The sequence below is a fragment of the Cryptomeria japonica genome, chromosome 3 (genome assembly GCF_030272615.1).
Source record: "Cryptomeria japonica chromosome 3, Sugi_1.0, whole genome shotgun sequence".
NCBI lineage: Eukaryota > Viridiplantae > Streptophyta > Pinopsida > Cupressales > Cupressaceae > Cryptomeria > Cryptomeria japonica.
In genome coordinates this window covers 543,202,237-543,223,673 of record NC_081407.1, presented here as the reverse complement: position 1 = coordinate 543,223,673, position 21,437 = coordinate 543,202,237, and positions in this window count along the sequence as shown.

Below are 21,437 nucleotides of genomic sequence, written 5' to 3'. Positions count from 1 at the left end.
GAAGTGCACGAAGGGATATGTGGTCCGCATACTAGTGGTCCTACCTTGGCCAAGAGACTCATCAGGACTGGATACTACTGGCCTACTATGGAAAAAGATGCATATCAGTTTGTCAAGAAGTGTAAGCATTGTCAAATTCATGGAGACCTCATACATGCACCAGCGCAGGAACTACAGCCACTTGCATCTCCTTGGCCCTTTTGTCAGTGGGGACTCGATCTCATAGGCAAGATTCACCCTCCTTCTTCCAACGGACATAAATTCATTATCACAGCCACAGAGTATTTCACAAAGTGGATTGAAGCCGTGCCTCTCACACAAGTTACTGGGAAACAAATCGCTACTTTCATCCTGAACTACATCATTTGCCGATACGGGATCCCTACTTCCATTATCACCGATAATGGGCGTCCTTTCAAGAACCAGGATGTTCGTGAACTCTGTGAGCGCTTCCATATCTCTCATCGTTTCTCCACACCATATTACCCCCAAGGTAATGGCCAAGCTGAGGCGTCTAACAAAACAATTCTCAAAATACTTAAAAAGACAGTCGACGACGCTGGCCGTAACTGGCATGTCCAACTCAATCCCGCACTTTGGGCCTATCGTACCAGTGTCCGCACACCTACAGGAGCTACACCTTACTCCCTTGTCTACGGTTCTGAAGCCATCTTGCCTATTGAGGTCGAGTTACCTTCTTTACGGGTCTCCTTGAGAAACATAATCAACGATGAAGACTACAGGGTCTCTCGCTTACAAGAACTAGAACTACTGGAGGAACGACGACACACTGCTTTTAATCATCTCAAGGCTTACCAACAACGAATGAGTCGCAGTTACAATCACAAGGTAAAGCCTCGCACATTTGAGGTAGGTGACTTAGTCCTCAGAGAGAACCCCAAGAATCAGCAAGATAGAGAAAAGAAGGGCAAATTTGAACCCAACTGGCTTGGTCCTTACATCATCACAGCAGTATATGGATCTGGGGCATATCAGCTCTCTACTACAGAAGGTGAATCCTTGGAGGATCCTATCAACAGCATGCACCTTCGCAGGTTCTACACATAAGCTCTTTTTGAGTATCCTAATGCAAAAATACAAAAAAAATTCAAAAAAATTCAAAAATACAAAAAAAAATTATAAAAACAAAAAAAATCGTTACTTGGTGAAAACCTGGCAAACAGGCGCCTTGTGACAACAAAAAAAAAATTGAAAAATCCAAAAAAGTAAAGAGAAATAATTTCGTCCAACGGTGAAAACCACTTCGGTGGCGCCCTGGGCAAGTACCATGGTGAAAACTGGGTCACCAGCGCCATGCGTAGGGACTTTGCTCCTCCCTCCTTCAGGATTCACTTTCATCCTTTCACTTTGCACACACTCACAACCTATTCACTCACAATAAACTTACCCATTCCCATCATGGCTTGTTATTGATCTACCCAAGATTGGTTAGCCATCCATAACCCTCCCCTTTCACCCCCTTTTCCATCCATAATAAATCAGATCCTATCTGTGACTACGGCCAATTCCTACGTCTAGTAATGGGTGTGGAACTGATAACATCACATGTTTCGAGGAGTACAGTTTCTTTCAGCTTTCTTCAGTCTATCCGCGCACAGTCCGCAATAAAGCAGCACTTGCATCACAGATCCGCAATAAAGTTTCATCTTCTCTGCAATAAAGTATCAGTTTCATGGATTCAGTCAGTTTCAGATGAGACACAGCAGCAACAATGAGCTTCAACAAAATCAAATCTTTCAACAGACTCAGACAACATATGGTTCAATGCTATCTATCCTTTTTGTGAAAGTGAACATTGTGACCACAATCGAATAAGACTTATACAAGTGACAAGAGACACTAAACTTGAGGACTACAGTGGATGTTGGTGTCGAGTCCTGGTTTTCTTTTGATTTTATCTTTTGGTGACATGTCTTTTAGCTTTTCCAGGATGTCTTTGACTAGAGATTCTATCTCCAGGATGTCTTTGACTAGAAAGGCGAGGATGGGGTATCGTCACCTATTTGCATTTGCTGTCTGTGGATTGTCTTTTAGTAATGCTATGACTTGTCCAAGGATATGAGGACACTGTGAGTCTAGTATGAACTGGGGCATTCCTTGTTTGTGACTGTCTTATCTCCATGCAAACAGGTACAATGACTTTCTGGGCCGAACAAATGCCTCGATTGTCATAACCTATTCTGCCATAATAAGCTCAATGATGATACCGCACAAGAAGCTCTTTCACGTTCATATCTTCTGTCTTCCATCCCCCTTTCTTGATTGACTTCCATTGTCCTTCTCGAGTCCGCGTAGCCCGCTATCACATGACTGAGTATAATGACACACCAAAAACATTTGCATTTCATATAGTTGCACCTGCATCACCACATATAAGCATTTCATACATACATATAGATATCACAATTGCATCACATCTTGCATACAACACATGTTAGCACATTTCACATTTTCATTAAGTAAATAATCATTTGCATTATCATATTCATTTGCATTACATACATTCACATTTGCATCATGCATCACATATACAACATAAAAGAACAAAGATGTATTGCATTGCATCATATAAACATCTATATCATAAAACATGTATCACATAAGAACATCTCATCACATAAGGTACACATGCATATAGCTGCCGCAAAAATGGTGACTCATCTCATATATAATCAAATGTGTCATAATACAATGATGTCAAAAGAATCATATGGCTACAAAAGAATCACCCGCAGGTGTCTACAATACAATAATGGTACATATACTGATACAATGGGAGCCCACTATAGCTATGAGGAACTCCCTCCCTCGGAGCCGCCTCGCCTCGACGGAGTCTGAGCTATAGATGGACCCGCCCCAGGATCCCCCTGTCTCTCTGGTGGTGGTGGAGGCCCCATAACCCCACCGCTGGATGCCTGTCTCCTGCGGCTCCCTCCCGTAGCCGTCGCTGTGCGCGACGATCTATGAAAGCTCCTAGCCCGCTGATCTGCTGGCACGGCTGCATAATATAGATCCCTCCAGTAGGCGATCTCCTCTCCGGCTCGCAAAACATATGCGTAGCCTGCCCCTGCATCCTCTGCTGCCCGCCTCCCTGCCCTCAGAGCTGTCTCGGCCTCTGTATATCTCTGGATGGCCTGATCCCTCTCCCGCTCTGTATCTCGGACCCTGATCCTGAAGTGGTTCCTCTCTCGAACCAAATCCTCAATCTCATCTGCCTGGCCCTGGCAGATCTCCCGCAGCCTAAGCACCTCATCCTCCTCAGAGTCTCCGCTCTCCGTCCCTGCCTGTGGCTCCTCCTCTACAGGTGCCTGTCCCTGTGCCTCTGCCTGCACCTGTCCCTGTGCCTGTATAGGTACCTGTGGCTGTACCTGTCTCTGTCCCTCTGGCTGCACCTGTCTCTGTCCCTCTCTGGGACCTTGTGCTGCTGGCACCTGTAGGGGCAGTCCACCCCGTCCTCTCACCACTGGAGCTGCTCTCTCTTGTCCTCCCTCCCTCCGAGGTGCTACCCGTCTCTCTCCCACCACTCCCCTCCGCCTCCGCCGGCCCCTACCTCCATCCCCTCCTCCATCATCATCCTCTCCTCCACCCTCTCCATCCACTGGCTCTGCTGGATCTGTCAATCTAGGAAATGGATGCTCTGCCCAGTACGCAGAGTACTCTGCGTCCATCCCTGCATCATCTACCTCTGGCCACATGTCCCATGGCATCGGTGTCATCTCCGCTAGCTGCATCACTGCCTGATCATATGATAGCAGGGGGCCAAACTGCACCTGATCTCTGACAGTACGGGCATACATGCCCGAGCCTCGTGGCATCCTCTGAATCCTGTCATACTGCCTGCATACCCTGTCCACCAGCTGTCTCTCTAATATATAGGGCGTCCGCCCAATCAGATACCTACTCCGGAAGGTGTAGGGAAGCTCCAATGCGTCGTCCTCCCACTCCTCGCACCCCAGGTACGGCCTCCAGATCACCATGTCAATGTCATCAATGACTCTCCTCCAGTGCTCCAATCTCCCAATCCGAGGCTGGGATGTAATCATGGCATACAGGTGCACAAAACTCTGTCCCTGTCCTCTGCCTCTGAAATGAATGGGCCGTGTGATGGGAAGGTGCTCATAGGCCCACACCTGCAAGAGAGTCACACCGCAGCCCAAACCCACTGATCCATGGTATACAAACTGATGCAGCCCATAATACAAATGTGCTAGGACACATGACCCCCATGCATACCTAGTGTGCTCTGCCATCAGCGTCTCCAAGGCCCCTCCCCAGCCCACTGCCAATCCTCGTGTGGCCCTGTCTGGACACAAATATCTACTGATGACTCCCCCAACAACTGCCGGCAATGCTAATCCTGTGGCAGTCATGGTGTCCCAGGCTACATGACCTGCTCGCATCTCCAACTCAGGATCCTGAAAAACCCGTCTCAAGGCCTCCCTGTCACCGTCACGGTCGTAGGGGATCAACTCTCCATCAATGGGAACATGTAGTATCCTGTATACATCCTCCAATGTCACTGTCATCTCACCCATCGGCAGGTGAAACGTGCATGTCTCTGAGTGCCATCTCTCGGCCAACGCAGTCAGCAACCCCATGTTTGCCCGAAACTCGGGCACATAGAGCATATGTGTGAGACCCTTCTCCTCAATGGAAATCATGTCCTGGATAGACAACTCTGGTCGCAGTCTCTGAGTCGACGGGAATCTCTCCCGTGACTCCAACATCGGCAAATACTCCTGCAGTTAAGCAAATCAATCTTGTCAGTTATCGTGGCCTTCACTGTTTATCGCAAAATGCTACTCGCTACCTAAATGCATATGGCTATCTACCCTAGTGACACTCACTGTTCATCACAAAGTGTTGCTATTTATCCTAGTAGTGCTCCCTGTTCATCACAAAGTACTACGTGTGTGACATTCCCTGTTCATCACAAAGTGTCACTCACATTCGCACTCCCTGTTCATCACAAAGTGCTGTCTATCCTGGTGCTCCCTGTTCATCACAAAGTGCCTTGATCTATCCTAATCTTCCTAGAGGACCTGCTTGAGTGTATCCTCTCAGCAGCTTATCCAATCGACAGCGTATGTTCATCACAGAACTGCCGATTTGACCTAAAGGACTAAAACCATGCATTTAAACACACAAACGCACTGTTTCAACACACACGCGCTTTTAACTCATAAACGCGCTTATGGACTGCATAAACGCGCTTTTGAAACACAGACGCGCTTTCTGAACACAAACGTGCCTATGCCAGACACAAACGCGACCAGGGAACACAGACGTCCCTACATGACATAAACGCTACTAAAAATCACAGACGCTGCTACATTTCGCAAACGCGTCCGCATTCAACACAAACGCGGTTCCAGGCACAGACGCGCCTGGATCCGACACAGACGCGCCTGTTGGACACAGACGCGCCTGGCGCTGACACAGACGCGGTTGCGCGTTTTTGCACTTTTAAACTATCCTATTCCTAGCGCATTTATTGCTCCTAAACATGCATTTATGACAAAACTCGAAATGCGTGAAAGTACGAGGAGGTTTTCGGGTACTTACCGGCTCTCCTGCATCGGCTGGTCGCTGGAATCGGCGGACACGGTCAAATCTATGAACGAATGCCATCGCTGCTGACTGCTGCTGCTCTTTTCTCGCTCTGCACTGTGATCTTCTATGGGTGTGGATGACAATGAGGATGTCTTTTGCCCGTGGTCTATCTTATAGCCTACCCTAGCCCTGGCCTTCATTTCCCGAGTCAGTATTCTTCATCCTGTGACTTTGTCACATTATTCGCTCAACCCATTCTATTTCATCTTTCTTATCGAGAGATTGTCTGCAATCTTTTCAGACATTTTCATCCAATCTCTTGAGGGGGCATATAATTCCCATTCTGGGGCAACTCTGTATCAGTTCATCTTATCTTCTTTGAAACAACGCGACAAGCCGCATTGTCTCAAAGAGGGGCAAAATGTAGACACTCAAAATTGTCATGTCTAATTAAATAAATATTTTATTTATTTAATTATCTAAGCTTAATTCTTCTATTAATTAAATAAATCTTTATTTATTTAATTAATTCATTTATCCTCTTCTAGCCTTATTTCTCATTTAAATAAATACATTTATTTATTTAAATTATCCCTTTCCTATATTAAATAAATATTTTATTTATTTAATTATCCTACTTCTTCTATTAATTAAATAAACCTTTATTTATTTAATTCATTATCCTTTTCTACACATGACACATGTCATTCATCTCTTATTTCCTACACTACCTACCTCTTTCATTATTTTGGTATTTCTTATACCTACCCTCTAATCCTAGCCGACCTCTCTTTTTACACCTCTCAATCTTAACCCTCCATTTCTTATTGTGTCTTCTATTTAAGGAGATGCTTTCTTCATTGACAAACCCTAATGACTAATGACTGATTTTGGAGGACTTGGCTACACTACAATTCCACTTGCAACCACATTCCGTTCTTTATTGAGCTCTTGTGCATACAAAAATCTGAGAGCAAGCATATCAAACAAGATCAATGGAGATAGGAAGAATGGAGATCAAAACCCTAGTGGACATGTGATGGTATAATCTTTGTGATTTTGAGTTATTTTGCATTGTCTTAGGTTATCTTCATATGTTATGGTGGATCTTTGTTCATTGTTAGGCTAGGGTTTGGTGGTTGAATCCATTTTAGTCTTTCAATATTGTTGTTTATTGCTATCCATTTTCACCATATACAGTATCATCACTACTTTCAAGGAATTTAGTTAAACATTGGTTGAAGGATTTATAGAGTTGATTCAAAAATTCTCTTTTAATAATTATCACAACTAAAACACTATGAATAATTGAAGCACGATATAGGTGAATTTCAAAGGATCATGGTTCTATTTGTATGACTAGAAGAGCCACTAAATGGCTTGGTTAAGGCATTGGAGCCTTCCAAACTTTAAGTGATCAAATGAGTTCTCACCTTGGAGTCTACTTTGCCTATAGAAGGAAGTTCCCAAAAAGAGGATGAGTACATAGAAGATTCCACCATTGCTGAAAAAGAATGAAGGCAATTGAAATGAACTTCAAAGAAAAACTTTGTTTCAATAGCAAAGAACCTTGGGAGTGAGGCCATATATGCCTTCGCAAGGGCCAAGTGCATCACATTAAAATTAATTTTAATGGGGAAGTAGAAAGAAGTAATTTTGAAAAGGTGAATGTAGAATTTGTAGACTCCTAAAAATGACTAACATGTTTGTGTGTAGACACTTCATCATTCCTCATCCCTTCTTTTGGCATTAATTAAATAAATTTAATTATTTAATTAAATTATCATCATCCCCCTTCATCTTTGATAATTTGATATTTTTTAATTATTTAATTATTTAAATTTATTTTTTCCCTCCATTTTCACATCAATTCAATAATTTACCATTTTTCCACATTAATCCAATTATTTAATTAATTCAATTATCTTAATATTTTTTCATCTACATTAATTAAATATTCTAATTATTTAATTAATTTATCAATTATTCTACTCATGAACATTAATTGACTAAGGCAAAGTGCATTATATGAGTGTGACTACAGGAGTAATGAATTATGAGACACACTTCATTTTAATATTGTCATGTTACGAACGAACTAACGCTATTGAGACCCTCAAATAATTTTGTGACCTAAGTGATTTTTAATCTATTAAGTTGTTCCCTAAGTTGAAAGGAGGGGATGATGAACTACCTGCATGTGCAGATAACATCTTACTATAAGCTTGAGTATATGATTTAATGTTATATAAATGTATAACAACTGATCCTCTGCAAGATGGACAAGTTTAGACTAAAGCCCATCGTCGTATAACACACAAAAACACAAGAAATTGTTAGTGTTATTCAATCAAAGACTAATCTAAGCAGGCATATCAAAAGAGATACCAAAAGCATGAGAGAATATTTAACTAGGAAAGTAAATATAATGAGACATCTCCAAATGCCTCCTAACATGCTCTTAGCTCCTTCTCCTTTGTTCCTCTCCTCTCCAAGTTCCAAACTAGTGTAGCTCTCAACAACTTTTTGCACTATGGATGCTTATGGAGGTTTGAGATTGAAGTATTTACTCTAAATGTGAATAAAAAGCTAAAGCTAGATGTTATGATGCTAAAGTGATTTATTTTAAACCAAAATCACAAGATATTAATGATTTATGCTAAATGCTCTCTAAAATTCTCTATAACTTAGATGCATACAAGTTTTCAGGATCTGGATTATGAAGAAATGGGCTCTATTTATAGGAAAAATGAAGCAAGGGATGGTTGAGATTGAGTAATCTCAACAAGGGTCAGAATTGAATGATATTCAATCCATGTGATGGCTTTCAATCCAATCCCAGGATGACAATTGTCAATGTGAGATAGGTTGAGAGGAGAGGGAATAAGCATTAAATGCTTGACATGACCTGAGAGTTAACTTGGGAGTTAAGGTCAAGGTGAGGTTGAATGAATAATTTATTTATTCAAAGAATAAAGCTTTTATCCAATGGATAAACTCTTGTGCAAAGGCAAAAGGGATAACCATGGTCAGAGCAATAAATGTTTGAGGAGACACATGAGTGCAAGTTGAATTAACCATAAATGGTTATGTAAGAGCCATTAATGGTCATGTAAGAGCCATTAGTGGTTTTGGAAGACTTTAGAGGTTAAATTGTTGAACACACAAAGCATTAAATGCTTTTCAAAGACTTTGAAGTCTTTGAGAAGTGACTCCAAGTTGCTTAGGAATGTGACAATAATTAGGGGATGGATTAGGTTAATTAGGAAGGGGTTAGAAGAATCTAGAAGGGTGTTTAGGAGTGCAAGTGGATTTGGTGGGTGAGGGAAAATAGGATTTTAATTAAAATAAAATTTATTTATTTCAATAAATGTGTGCAAGTTGCATTTGTAGGAAAATGCAAGTGGGGGGGATAAATGATTTAAATAAATGTTTTATTTAATTTATTTAAAAGAGGAAAGAGGATTAAATTGAATAAATATAATTTATTCATTTAATTGATTTGTGATTTTAGTTAAATGAATTAATTAAAATAAATTGAATAATTTATTTAATTAATAGGAGAATGTTTGAAGATAAATTAATTAAATGTTAATTTAATTAACTGGTGGCTAGTGGATTTTTAATCAAATAAATAGCAAATATTCATTTAATTAAACTGGACAGATTTATGTGACTACATTTGCCCCTCTTTGAGACGGTGCAGTTTATCGCGTCATTTCAAAGAAAGAGAAATAGGTGTGAAGAAATGCCCCATAAAATATTAATTTAATGGGTGGTATGCCCCCTCAAGAGATGGGCCGAAAAATTTCCAAAAATCAGGCAATCTCTCGAAAAAGAATGAAAATTGGCAGGGTGGTAGAAGAGAACATAATAGAACTAATGGTGAAAGAATGAGAGAAAATGGAGTGAATACGAAGAGACAACAAGCCAGCGAGTACCCTAAGGTCATGCAAGAGATACAGTGAAAATGTGGTGGTTGTGCTTTCGAGTGATGCTATATAATTAATCAAAATTGGTTGAACAATTTGGTGCAATTGGTTTAATTACCCCGGGTGATTCAAAGCATGACAATTGATGCCAGTTGTTTGCTTGGACAAGATAAAGTCTGAGTAAGTAAATCAAAGTGACCTGATGTGACTTAGACAATTGATGTAATTGCCCGATGAAGTCAAGGTATATGAAGCAAAATGCTCGTTGAGACTTAGACAATTGATGTAATTGTCCGATGTGATCGTGTTTGATTGGTTGATCAATTGATAGTGTGTGCGTGTGATGAATGGTTGTGGAGAATCATGGCAACCCCGTTGAGACTAGGTCATTATGATAAATGCCTATTGTAGTCTAGGTTTGCCATGATCGATTACCTGTTGAGACCCGAAGATACTTGATCAGAGTATCTGTTGATAGTCTAGGTGTGTGTGAGTCCATGTACCTGTGCAGATAGAGTAACTTGCTTGGCTTATAGGATGACTAAGGATGGGAAGCACAACCCCTCCTGTTAGAGATGGATGGTGATGAACATAGCTTGATTGAGTTGATGGGACACGATGAAGGGATTATGATGATGACCAAGATAGGGAGGGTGAGGGGGGATTCAATGTTAGATAGAAGATATGGAGGACCTAGGACTAAGTCCTATGGAAGAAGATGAGTAAAATAGAGTATGCATTGTTATGACTATGTATGCATGATATGCAACTATTATGAATGTATGGATGGGTGGAATGCAACAGAATGCAATATATATAGATGAGATGAAATGACGATCCATAGTGCTTTATTTTCATCATTGAGCTCTAAAATGTTGTAAGAAAATACAAGCAACTTGACATAATGATTCAAGATGACCTGAGTATTCCTTACATGGATTCTGATATAGCAAGTTAATACAAGCAACTTGATATAATGGATCAAGTTGACCTGAGTATTGCTTGCAGAATAGACAAGGATTATCTCCTTTCATGCATGGCTTGGATCATCCTCCTTGATCTTGGGCTGATCATATCTTGAGACAAGTTCATACCATAATAAGAGATAAAACCTTTATGCAGTTGGATGAGGTAGGAGGAACCAAAAAAAGAGCTTTTGTACCTGCAAACAAACAACATATATAAAGAATAAAGAATATGGATCCTTGGTGATGGTTCATGCTCATATGGTCGAGGTATACATTGTAGTCAGCAAGTCGTAGTGATCTATGACTGTATTTGGCCTATGATCACATAGCTGAGTGAACTTTCCACATAGACACCATTAGTACATGCCCCAGAACTTCATCGGAATAATGCACCGAAGATACAAACAATGCTATAGGAACCTGATATGAATAAATAACCCACAAATCAACCAAGTATTTGATAGCTTAAACAAAATTTTCTTGTCAAAGAAAATGTTATCTTGTCTTTGTTTTGATAAGGAAGGATGCATCCTTGTTGAAGACAGTTTGAATTTTTGATGTTAATTTTTTGGTTGATTTGAACAATGATCATTGTACAAGTATTTGTGTCAATGCTTGTTGGGTATCTGCGCGGATAAGTATGTACAATGTGTTGCCATGTTTTTGGTATTTTTGATGTTTTTCGATGTTTTTGGATTTTGTGATTGTTTTTTAATGTTTTTGGATTTTGTGAGATATTTTTGAATGTTTTTGGTGTTTTGTGAGATAGTTTTGAATGTTTTTGGATTTTGTGAGATAGTTTTGAACGAAGAATCAATGAATCACAAGTAACGCAGAATCCACTTCCATCAAATAGGTTAAGGGTATTGCCCCCAGTTTTAGGCATGACTCTGAAAAAGCGGGATGCAAGACACATGAAGTACTATCCTTAATTGCAGATCAATGACAAGCCATGGCTTGGATGGATGGATGAGTAAATGAAATGAATGTGATCGCAACAAGTCTGAAAGATAATGGAGCCATAGCCTTTATGAGTGGTGCTTGTTTGCCAGGTTTTCACCATCGTACTTACCGAAGGTGCCACCAGAGTGGTTGTTCACCGTTTGGATGCATGACTTTTCTTTACTTATTTTGATGCTTTTGTATTTTCTTCAGGACATTTTTCTGAATGTTTTTGGTGTTTTTGCTGGTATGTATGGGAGCCTGATGCTCGATGCAGCTTTATGTATAAAATTTTTTAAGGTGCATGATGTTGATCGGATCTGCTAGTGGTTCTCCTTCAGATGTAGCCAACTGATATGCCCCAGACCCAGATACAACAGTGACAACATTTGGACCCAACCAATTTGATTCAAACTTTCCCTGATGTTCACGGTTTGGTTGGTTACGAGGATTCTCTCAAAGAACAAGATCACCTACCTCAAAAGTATGAGGTCTAACCCGATGATTATAGCTTATGCTCATGCGCTGCTAATAGGCTTTGAGGTGATTGTATGCAGCTTGTCATTTCTCATCAAGTAGCTCTAAGTCTTGGAGACGGGATACTCTATATGCTTCATCATCAATGAGATTATGTAATGAAACTCGTAGAGATGGTATCTCAACCTCAATAGGTAAGATAGCTTCTGCACCATAGACCAGTGAGTAGGGAGTGGCGCCTGTAGGGGTTCAAATACTAGTTCGATACGCCCATAGTGTTGGATTCAATTGAACGTGCCAATCACGACTGACATCATTGACTGTCTTCTTGAGGATTATCAATATGTTCTTGTTGGATGCTTTAGCCTGACCATTGCCTTGTGGGTAATAGGGAGTGGAAAAGTGGTGTTGGATATGAAATTTATCATAGAGTTCACGGACATCCTGATTTTTGAAAGGAAGACCATTATCTGTGATGATGGACATGGGTACACCATACCGACAGATGATGTAATTAATGATGAATGAGGCGATCTACTTGCCGGTGATTTGGGTAAGTGGAACAACTTTGATCCACTTTGTGAAGTATTCGATGGTGGTAATAATGAATTTGTGACCGTTGGATGAAGATGGATGAATTTTACCCACAAGGTCAAGGCCCCATTGACAAAAAGGCCATGGTGTTGTGATTGGTTGCAATTCTTGTGCTGGTGCATGTATCAGGTTGCCATGAACTTGGCATTTCTCGCACTTTCTGACAAAGTAGTATGAGTCTTTTTCCATGGATGGCCAATAGTATCGAGCTCGTATGATCTTCTTGGCTAGTGAAGGGCCACTTGCATGAGTTCCACAAATTCCTTCATGTACCTCTTCCAAGGTCTTTGTTATCTCATCCTGTTCCAAACATTAGAGGAGAGTACCATCAAGACTGCGTCGGTATAGGGTTTCAGCAATAATGGTATATCGAGCGGTTTGGCGAATGAAGGTTTTACGTTGGTTATTCGATTGGTTAGGAGGAAGTGTGTGATCGCGAAGATAGGAGTAGAATTCACCGTACCATGGGGATTCGGAACCGATAAGGTGACATATCATCTCAGTTTTAGGGATATCATAAGCGGGGATCCAAAGCTGTTCTACCAAGAACTTGTAGCGTGTTGAATTTTGTAGAAGATCTAGGAGAGATGCAATGGTAGCCATAGTGTCAGCAACTCGATTCTGATCTCTTGGTATCTTCTCAAAGGTGATAGTAGTGAATGATGCCTTTAATTTGTCCACCATTTGTTTGTACGGCATAGTTTGTCATCTTTAGTCTGATATTCATCAGTTGCTTGTCGAATGACCAGTTGGGAGTCGCCATATACTTGTAGTTCTTGTAACTTCCATTGTATGGCTAGCCTGAGTCCTGTGATCAAGGCCTCATACTCTGCTATGTTGTTTGTGCATGGAAAGGTGAGCCTATAAGACTTCGAGATGCTGTCACCTTGAGGTGTGATAAACAGGATGCCTGCCCCCGAGCCATGCATAGTGTATGAAGCATCAAAGTATATTTTCCATGGTTGTGCTATTGTGATCATGAATATCTCTTCATCTAGAAAATTGGAAATGAGAGGATGATCGCCTATGAGTGGTGCATTGGCCAACTGATCTGCAATGACTTGTCCTTTGATAGCTTTACAGTCCACATACTCGATGTCAAATTCACTGAGAATCGTCACCCATTTGGCCAAGCGACTTGTCAGTGTTGCTTTTCTAAGTAAGTATTTGAGTGGATCAATCTTCACAATGAGTTGTACCTTGTGTGTTAACAGATAGTGCCTCAGTTTAGTGGCTGCCAAGATTACTGCTAGGCAAGCTAACTCAATAGGTGTATAATTGAGTTCATAGCCATCTAGTGTGTGAGAGATGTAGTAAACAACGCACTCTTTCCCTTCTGCATTGTGTTGAGCTAGTAGCACTCCTAATGTTTTATTTGTTGTTGATATATAGAGTAAAAAAGGTCTACTCGGATCTGGTGGGATCAGCAATGGTGTATTCATGAGATAGTCTTTAAGCATCTGGAATGCTTGCTGGCATCTGGCATCCCACTGAAAGAGGATGTTCTTGTATAATAGATGTGTAAATGGGTGACACTTATCTGCCAGTTGTGCAATGAATCTTAGGATAGATTGAAGTCATCCTTGTAGTGTCCTTAGCTAGCTGATGTTCTTTGGAGGTGGTATGTCCATGATTGCTTTGACTTTTGCTAGATCGACCTCAATACCTTTGCTTGAGATGATGTATCCTAGAAGCTTCCTTGAGGTTACTCCAAAGACACATTTCTTTGGATTGAGTCGAACATGATATTGTTCCAGTTTATCAAAGATTTTATCTAATATTTCTAGATGACCTTCTCTTGTGAATGATTTTGCCAGTAAGTCATCAACATAATCTTCCATTATTAGTATGCATCATGTCATGGAAGATGGTAGTCATTGCTCGTTGATAGGTCGCTCCTGCATTCTTGAGACCAAAAGGCATTACATTCCAGCAGTATGTGCCCCATGGGCATGTGAAGGCTGTCTTATGTTGATCTTCTGGTGTGATCTTTATCTGATTGTATCCTGAAAAGCCATCCATGAGTGAAAGCATGGCATGTCCTGCTATTAGATCCACTATGATGTCAATGTTTGGTAGGGGGAAGTCATCCTTAGGACATGCCTTATTTAGATCTCTGAAGTCAGTACAAATACGGATGCCCCCATTTGGTTTGCCGGTAGGCACAATATTGGATATCCAATCTGCATAATCAATTGGTCTAATAAAACCAACATCTAGGAGTTTCTTGAGTTCTTCTTTGACTAATACCGCAATCTGAGGATGCATCTTGCAAAGTTTCTACTTGACAGGTTTGGCTCCTTCTACTGCGGTGAGGTGATGCATGACTAAATCAGGATCAAGCCTAGACATGTCTGCATATGACCATGCAAAGTTGATCTGACGCTTCTGGAAGAACTCTACAAACTTAGGTTGTTCCTCTGGAGTTAGAAGAGATACCAGATGTATGTGGTGAGGAGTTTCAGGAGTCCCCACATTGTATTCTTTTGTATCCTCAATGAGAATCGTTGATCGTTCCTGTTGTGTACTAGCAGGGAAAATGTCAAACCTTTCATCCTCTGGCGCCTCAGAGAGGTTTTCACCATTGGATACGCTCTTTCCTTTTACTTTTGTTGGATCAAATAGTGCCACAGTGTGGTTTTCACTGGAAGATCCATGTTTTATTGTTATATTTTTGCAGCTGAAAGGTTTGGCATCCGCCCCAAAGTATGTTGTGCTATTAAGTTCTATGGCGAATCCAGCTCTGTGATCCCCTCTTGGTATGTTATCCTGCAGTTCCAAAAAGTCAATGATCGCCTCATCGTTTTGGAAATGGTTAAGACATGGGGGATTAGGTTGGTTCCATTCGATGAGTTTAGGATGGATAATGGGCATTACCTCATCAATTAGGTTAAGTTCATTGGATGTGTCAGTGAGGGTCAAGACGTTGTGGTGAAGGTCGTTGATGGTACTCTCCCTGTTAGAATCAGGCGTAGGATGGGACGTAGGATTTGTGGAAGAAATTTCCAGCTCAGGAACCCAAGAGGTCTTTATCTGTGCTTCTCTGTAAACAGGGATGTCTTTGCGGGGTGGAGGTAGTGATGTGTCTTCCCCATCTGAAGTATTAAGCTAGATGGAATCAAATTCCCATTCATGTGAGTCGGTCTCTGAGTCACTTTCCTGTATCCGATTACTATACCATACTGGGATGTCCTTTGAGTTAAACACTGCAGGTGTGATCGTTTGATGTACTTGTGTAGATGAAATAATCGGTGCTACAGGAAGGATTATGGGGATCAATGAATCCGATACAGGGAGTATCGGTAGTGTTGACTTTGTGGCTTCTACTGGAACTGCTGGTGTTGTCAATACTGCTGGGAATTCTGATACAGTTGTTGCTGCTAATGGTGCTATTGATGTTATTGCTGCTACTGGTGGGATCGCTGGTCTGATTGGTGGGATGATGGGTATTGTAGGTGGTTGTGCTGGGATTTTTAGCCTCACTGGGGGAGTTGCTATGGCGTTTGATGTTGCTTTTATAATCAAAGGTGAGCTCTTTGTAATAGGCTGATATAGAGGTTTGCTAGGTTTTCCTTTAAATCTTAGCTTAGGAAGGATCTCCTTTTGAAAGCCTAGGCCTGTATTATCCTTGGGCTTTAATTTCGGCTGCAGCAGTTCATGTCGTCCTTGCCTGCAAGGTCCCAAAGCACTCTGACCATCGTAACCCATTCTTTGCATAATGAGAAGGCCTTTGCCATACTAATCTATGGGAAGCTTAGCTTGCAGAATATTGGTGGTGATGGGATCTTTATAGATCCATTCTGCTAAGTCCTCATCTCTTGTTTCTTCTTCTTGACTCTTTCCCAGGATGAAAGGTGTCAAAGTACATGCTGGCTTGATCAGTGGTGTTTGAAGTAACCGTTGAGGTTTACCATGTGTTCTAGGAGAAGTGGGCATTTGTCCAACACAAAAGAGTTGGCTCAAATTGTATTCCCCAGGACCGTCCTCTATTATTTTCATCTTGAGATTTTCTTGCTTGGGTATAGTGGTGTTTGAACTGGCAAGAGAGGCTGGACTTATGTATGATGTGGAGGAGATGGCTTCTCTATTGGTAGGAATGCTAATCTCTGGTTGATGACTGATATTATGACAATATGCAAAGGGGTTTGCATCGCCCATGATTGTAATTTCTACACTACTATGTGGGAACTTGATACATTGATGGTAGGTGGATGGAACGACTTGCATGGCATGTATCCAAGGTCTTCCTAACAATAGATTGCATGGTAGAGGAAGGTCCAGAACTTGACAGACGATGTGTTTCACCACAGGGCCCACTCGGATTAGTAGCACCACATCTCCTTTGGGTGAATGCTCTGCATCATCATAGGCTTTGATTGTTATCTTCTTGCGGGGATCCACTGATTCTATTGCATATCCCAAAGCTATGACTAATTGTAGAGTACAAATATTCAGCTTGCTCCATTGTCGATCAAGACTCGCTCGATCCTATACTAGTTGATAAACCCTTCAATGAGGAGTGAGGCGTTATGAGGTTGTTGGAAGGATGTGTTGTCACTTTTAGAGAAAGTGAGACAAGGTGATGACCTTAGATTTCCAACCATGGCTTGGAACTAATCTGTATTTAGGTTTGCAAGGACTGACGCCTCTTGGAGAGCTTGATCCAATATGGTTTTATGAGATGGAGATAGGCGTAATAGCTCTAAGATAGATATCAATGCGGGCGTTTTGTATAACTATTCCACAAGGTTATACTGCTTTGGGATAGGTGGGGTGCCTTGTGGAGCTACCTTTATGGTAATCTTGCTGCGACGTGTAACAACATTGCAAGTGGAACTGGGATTTTTGATGGTTATAGTTGCAATTTGTTCACTGGCATCGTATAGGTGATTCATAGTATAATTATACGCGGCTTGCGTATAATTGGTTGTATCTATGTTTCTCCCTGAAGTGGAAGGATCCATTTGATCATGTGATGGAAGTGGATTTTTTAACATGAGATTATCATTGTTTGTTGTCTTTGGGTCATGTCCTTCAATTTCAATTTCACCTCGGTCAATAAGATCCTGAATAAGATCTTTCAATCTGTGACAATTGCTTGTCTTATGTCCTTTCCCTTGATGGAAATCACAATGTTCAGTATCCCTCCGCCATGAAGGTTTAACTTGAGGTTCATAATTTGATGTTTTGGGTAAGGTTACCGGATTTTGAGAAACCAATTGTCGTAATACTATTTCGATGGGTTCCCCTAAGGGAGTGTATGTTCGCTTTGGTTTTTGTTGACGCGATCTGGGTTCATCCTGAGATGTGATGCGGCCTTGATTTGGAGGAGCAACTGTGTTAGTCTAAGGTGGGGGATTTTGTCCTTCAAATCATACCACAGGTTGTGCACTTTTGATAGTTCTTGCATCCACAACCCCATCATTGACGATATTTTTGTTTTTGTTCCAGAAGCTTGGTTTGTCGCTATTGAAACGTGGGCAAGGGCCATCCTTTGGTTCATTGTAGATTTTGATAAGTCCTTTCTTGATGAGAGCCCGCTCACATTTTAAGCCTTTGGTGATCATGTCATTGAAAGAGTCTGTGTCTTTGACATCCAGGTGAAATTCCATTTCTTCGTTTAAGTTGGAAATAAATATTTCCACTAGTTCTTGTTCAGGTAATTGAAGAGAATGTCTGCTAGACATTTGACGCCATCGTTGCAGAAAAACTGAAAAATAGTTCACCTAGTTTTTGTTTAGTGTTACATAGATCAGCCATGGTGATATCACGTTCAATGTTGTGTGAGTAATGTACCAAGAATTACTGGACTAACTCTTCAAATGTCCTAATGCCACCTGGTAATCGGGAAAACCATGATGTGGTTTTTCCTCCCAAGCTTTGGGGAAAAAGTTGCATTAGGTATGTATCCTCGTATGCCACTTCGAGGAAAGCTGAATGAAATTCTCTAACATGATCACGAGGATCTCCTTTTCCTCTATACTTTTCGAACTTGGGTGTTTCGAACCCTCACGGAAAAGGTGGCATATGAAGATTTCTATCAAAGGAATAGGGACAAATGTCATTGAGTGAAAATTGATTGGTTTTTACACTACTATGAAGTTGTTGGGCGAGATTTTTGACTTGTTGCCGCAACATTTCTATTTCACTTGGAGGAGGAGGAGGTGGGGGATTACCTTGATGAAAGTTGTATCTAATGTTCTCTCGACCTCTTTCATCCTCATTACGACTTTGACGCTCTGATGCTTGTCTTAGTTGTGCAAGGTCAAAGTCAGAGGGGAGTTTGGCTCCTTCTTGAGCAAGTTTTAAAAAGTGAGCATCAACATTACTCTTGAGTATTTCATCAAAAAGCCTATTGAAGAGAGGGTTGTGTTGCGCCCTTTCTATTGCCGCAGGAGTAGGAGTGCATGGATTGCCATCATTTACGTTTCCTCCAAGGGCTTCTTCGAATTCATTGATATTTTCCTCCTCTTCCTCTTCAATTTCTTGTTGTCTAGATTTGAACCTAGTATGAGCCATTTTGTTTACAAGTTTTTGTTGAAGTTGGGTGAAAATGATGATGAGTTGTTGATGAAATGAGAGATTTATGGTTGGTGAAATGTTTTGCATACGGATCTCGAGCACTTTAGAGGTAGATGTGACCAAAGTTTTCTTCTTGATTTGCTTGTTGTGTTTGATTGACAAAGTTTGATGTGATAAGGTTTAGAGAGATCTGAGATGTGTTATAGACTCAACTACCTAGTAATGAGAGGATTGCACTCATAGACTAGTTTTAACCTACGTAGAAATGCCTCTTAGGATGAGTTTATCCTAGATGTAGAGACACTCTAAAAAGTGATGTATTGTGTTTGATTCAAGCAATATTGAAAATAGAACTTAGGATAAAAACCTCTTTAATGTTTTGAGAGTTGGAATGGATTTTATGAGATGCGAATGTGATAATGAATGAAATGTTTTAACTTCAATAAAAGCTTTGTGTCACATATGGGACAAATTCTTCTTCTTCTCTTTCGGGAGTTGGTGGTTCTTCTCGAGCTACATTATATGTAATGCAAATGTCTGGAAAGAAGTCAGGATTGATCTTGCCTCCTTTGTTTTTGTGATAACTCAAAGCTCTATATTGCATAAAAGCTCGGCGGTTTAATGACTTTCGATCAAATTCGTTTGATTTTCCTTGAAGATAAAGACACATGTGACGTAAAAAAGCTCTATAAGAGACAAAGATTTGTCTATTTAGATAGAATAATTTCCTCCTTTTGATTAAAGCCTTTGAGCTTAATGGTCTTCTTTTCAAGTTGATGTGTTGATGAAGATTCTTCTTTCTCAAGATGTGAAGAATGGTCATATAGTTTGATACTTTTCTCTTTGTTTTTGATATTTTGAAAATGTTTGTGTTGGATGAATACTTGTTTTGAATTTTGGATTTTATGATGTTTCTTTGACAAGAAAACAAAGCAAGCACACAAACACAAGAATGTTGCCTCAAAAGGCACCAAAATAAGTATGGGTCTAGATCAACCCAATCCTTGGACTTTTTATGACCCTTTCCTTTAAATGTATTTTAGGTGTTTTCCAAAGCCTGAAGTCGGCTCAATTTGCACTGGTCTTAACTCAAAAATGAAAACACTTCAAACACTCTTTATCCCTAAGGTCAAATGGCCAGTTGCGATAAATTCAGCCCACATCTTGATATTTCTTCGACTTTGGTACTACATACCTTATGAATCCCATCGTGGCAGGTAAGGATGTGATATACTAAGTCTTGCATGAGCATAACAAATAGATGATCCCTATGACGGGGGAGTCATCACTTTCATCAAGCCACAAGTGACTTTTCAAAAAGCTATGTTTCTACTCAAGGAAATATGTATGGTGAGTATCTTGGGAGCAAAACAATCTATGCTTTTGCACTGAATTTTATCACAAATATCCTCAATCAATAGAATGGGTGAGCTACTACTTAAAGGTGTTTAATAATGTTCGATGTTTTTGGACATAAGTTCATTCTGCAGTGACTCACTTAAGAGCCTTGTAACTTGTGGTGGGGCCCATTTGTCCTTTCGGCAAGTTACACTGTAGGAACAGCTATACCCAAGGCTACAACTTTCGCTCTCACCTGATTTCTATAGCAGATCGAAGGATTTACCACGCGAGGTCATTCCTAAGAGTGATGTGTCTCTTGGCAGGCCTCTCTTAAAAATATAAAATATGAGCGTTACTAACACTTTTCTCTTGCACCTAGGACTACGAAAGCCAAGGGAGAGGATAGTGTGTGTTAGAAGTAGGACCACTTGACAAACTTTGCACAAGTGTGCCAATCACGAAAAGCACTTGTTCTTTTTAACCTATCATCGCAATGTGATTTAACTATATGGAGATGTTGCTCCAACCATCATGGTGTTCTTTTTAACTTCAAAGGCAAAAATGTTTGAGTAAACTAGAATTTGAAACACATATGCATGAAGTAAATTGCTTTGCAAAATAAGACGAATGGATTGTTCCTTTTATTTGCACCAAAATTTGAAGTGTGGATTGTGAGTTTTACTTAAGTTTGATGCAATAAAAGGAAATTTGTTTTTGCCTTGTTTTAAGCACCAAAAAGAGAGTGTATCCTAACTTGCAAGAAATGAATTTGTTCAATTTTAGAGCACCAAAAAAAATTTTATTCTAAGTTGCAAGAAATGAAATGTTTCCTTTGTTCAATTTTAGAGCACCAAATGCAAAATTTTCACCTTTTAAACAATAAAAGAAGTTAGTTAAAAACCTGCACAAGAAACGAACGATTAGGAAAATCCGAACCTATGGTGGGCTTCTACAAGCCTAAGAAATTTCACTTTTTTGGTTACATGGTCTTTTTTACAATGTTCTGTTACAATAGCGCTATTCTGTGTGTAAACAGAAGCGCTACTTAACACAAACACGCTACGAGGAAGACAAAAGCGCTAAAGTA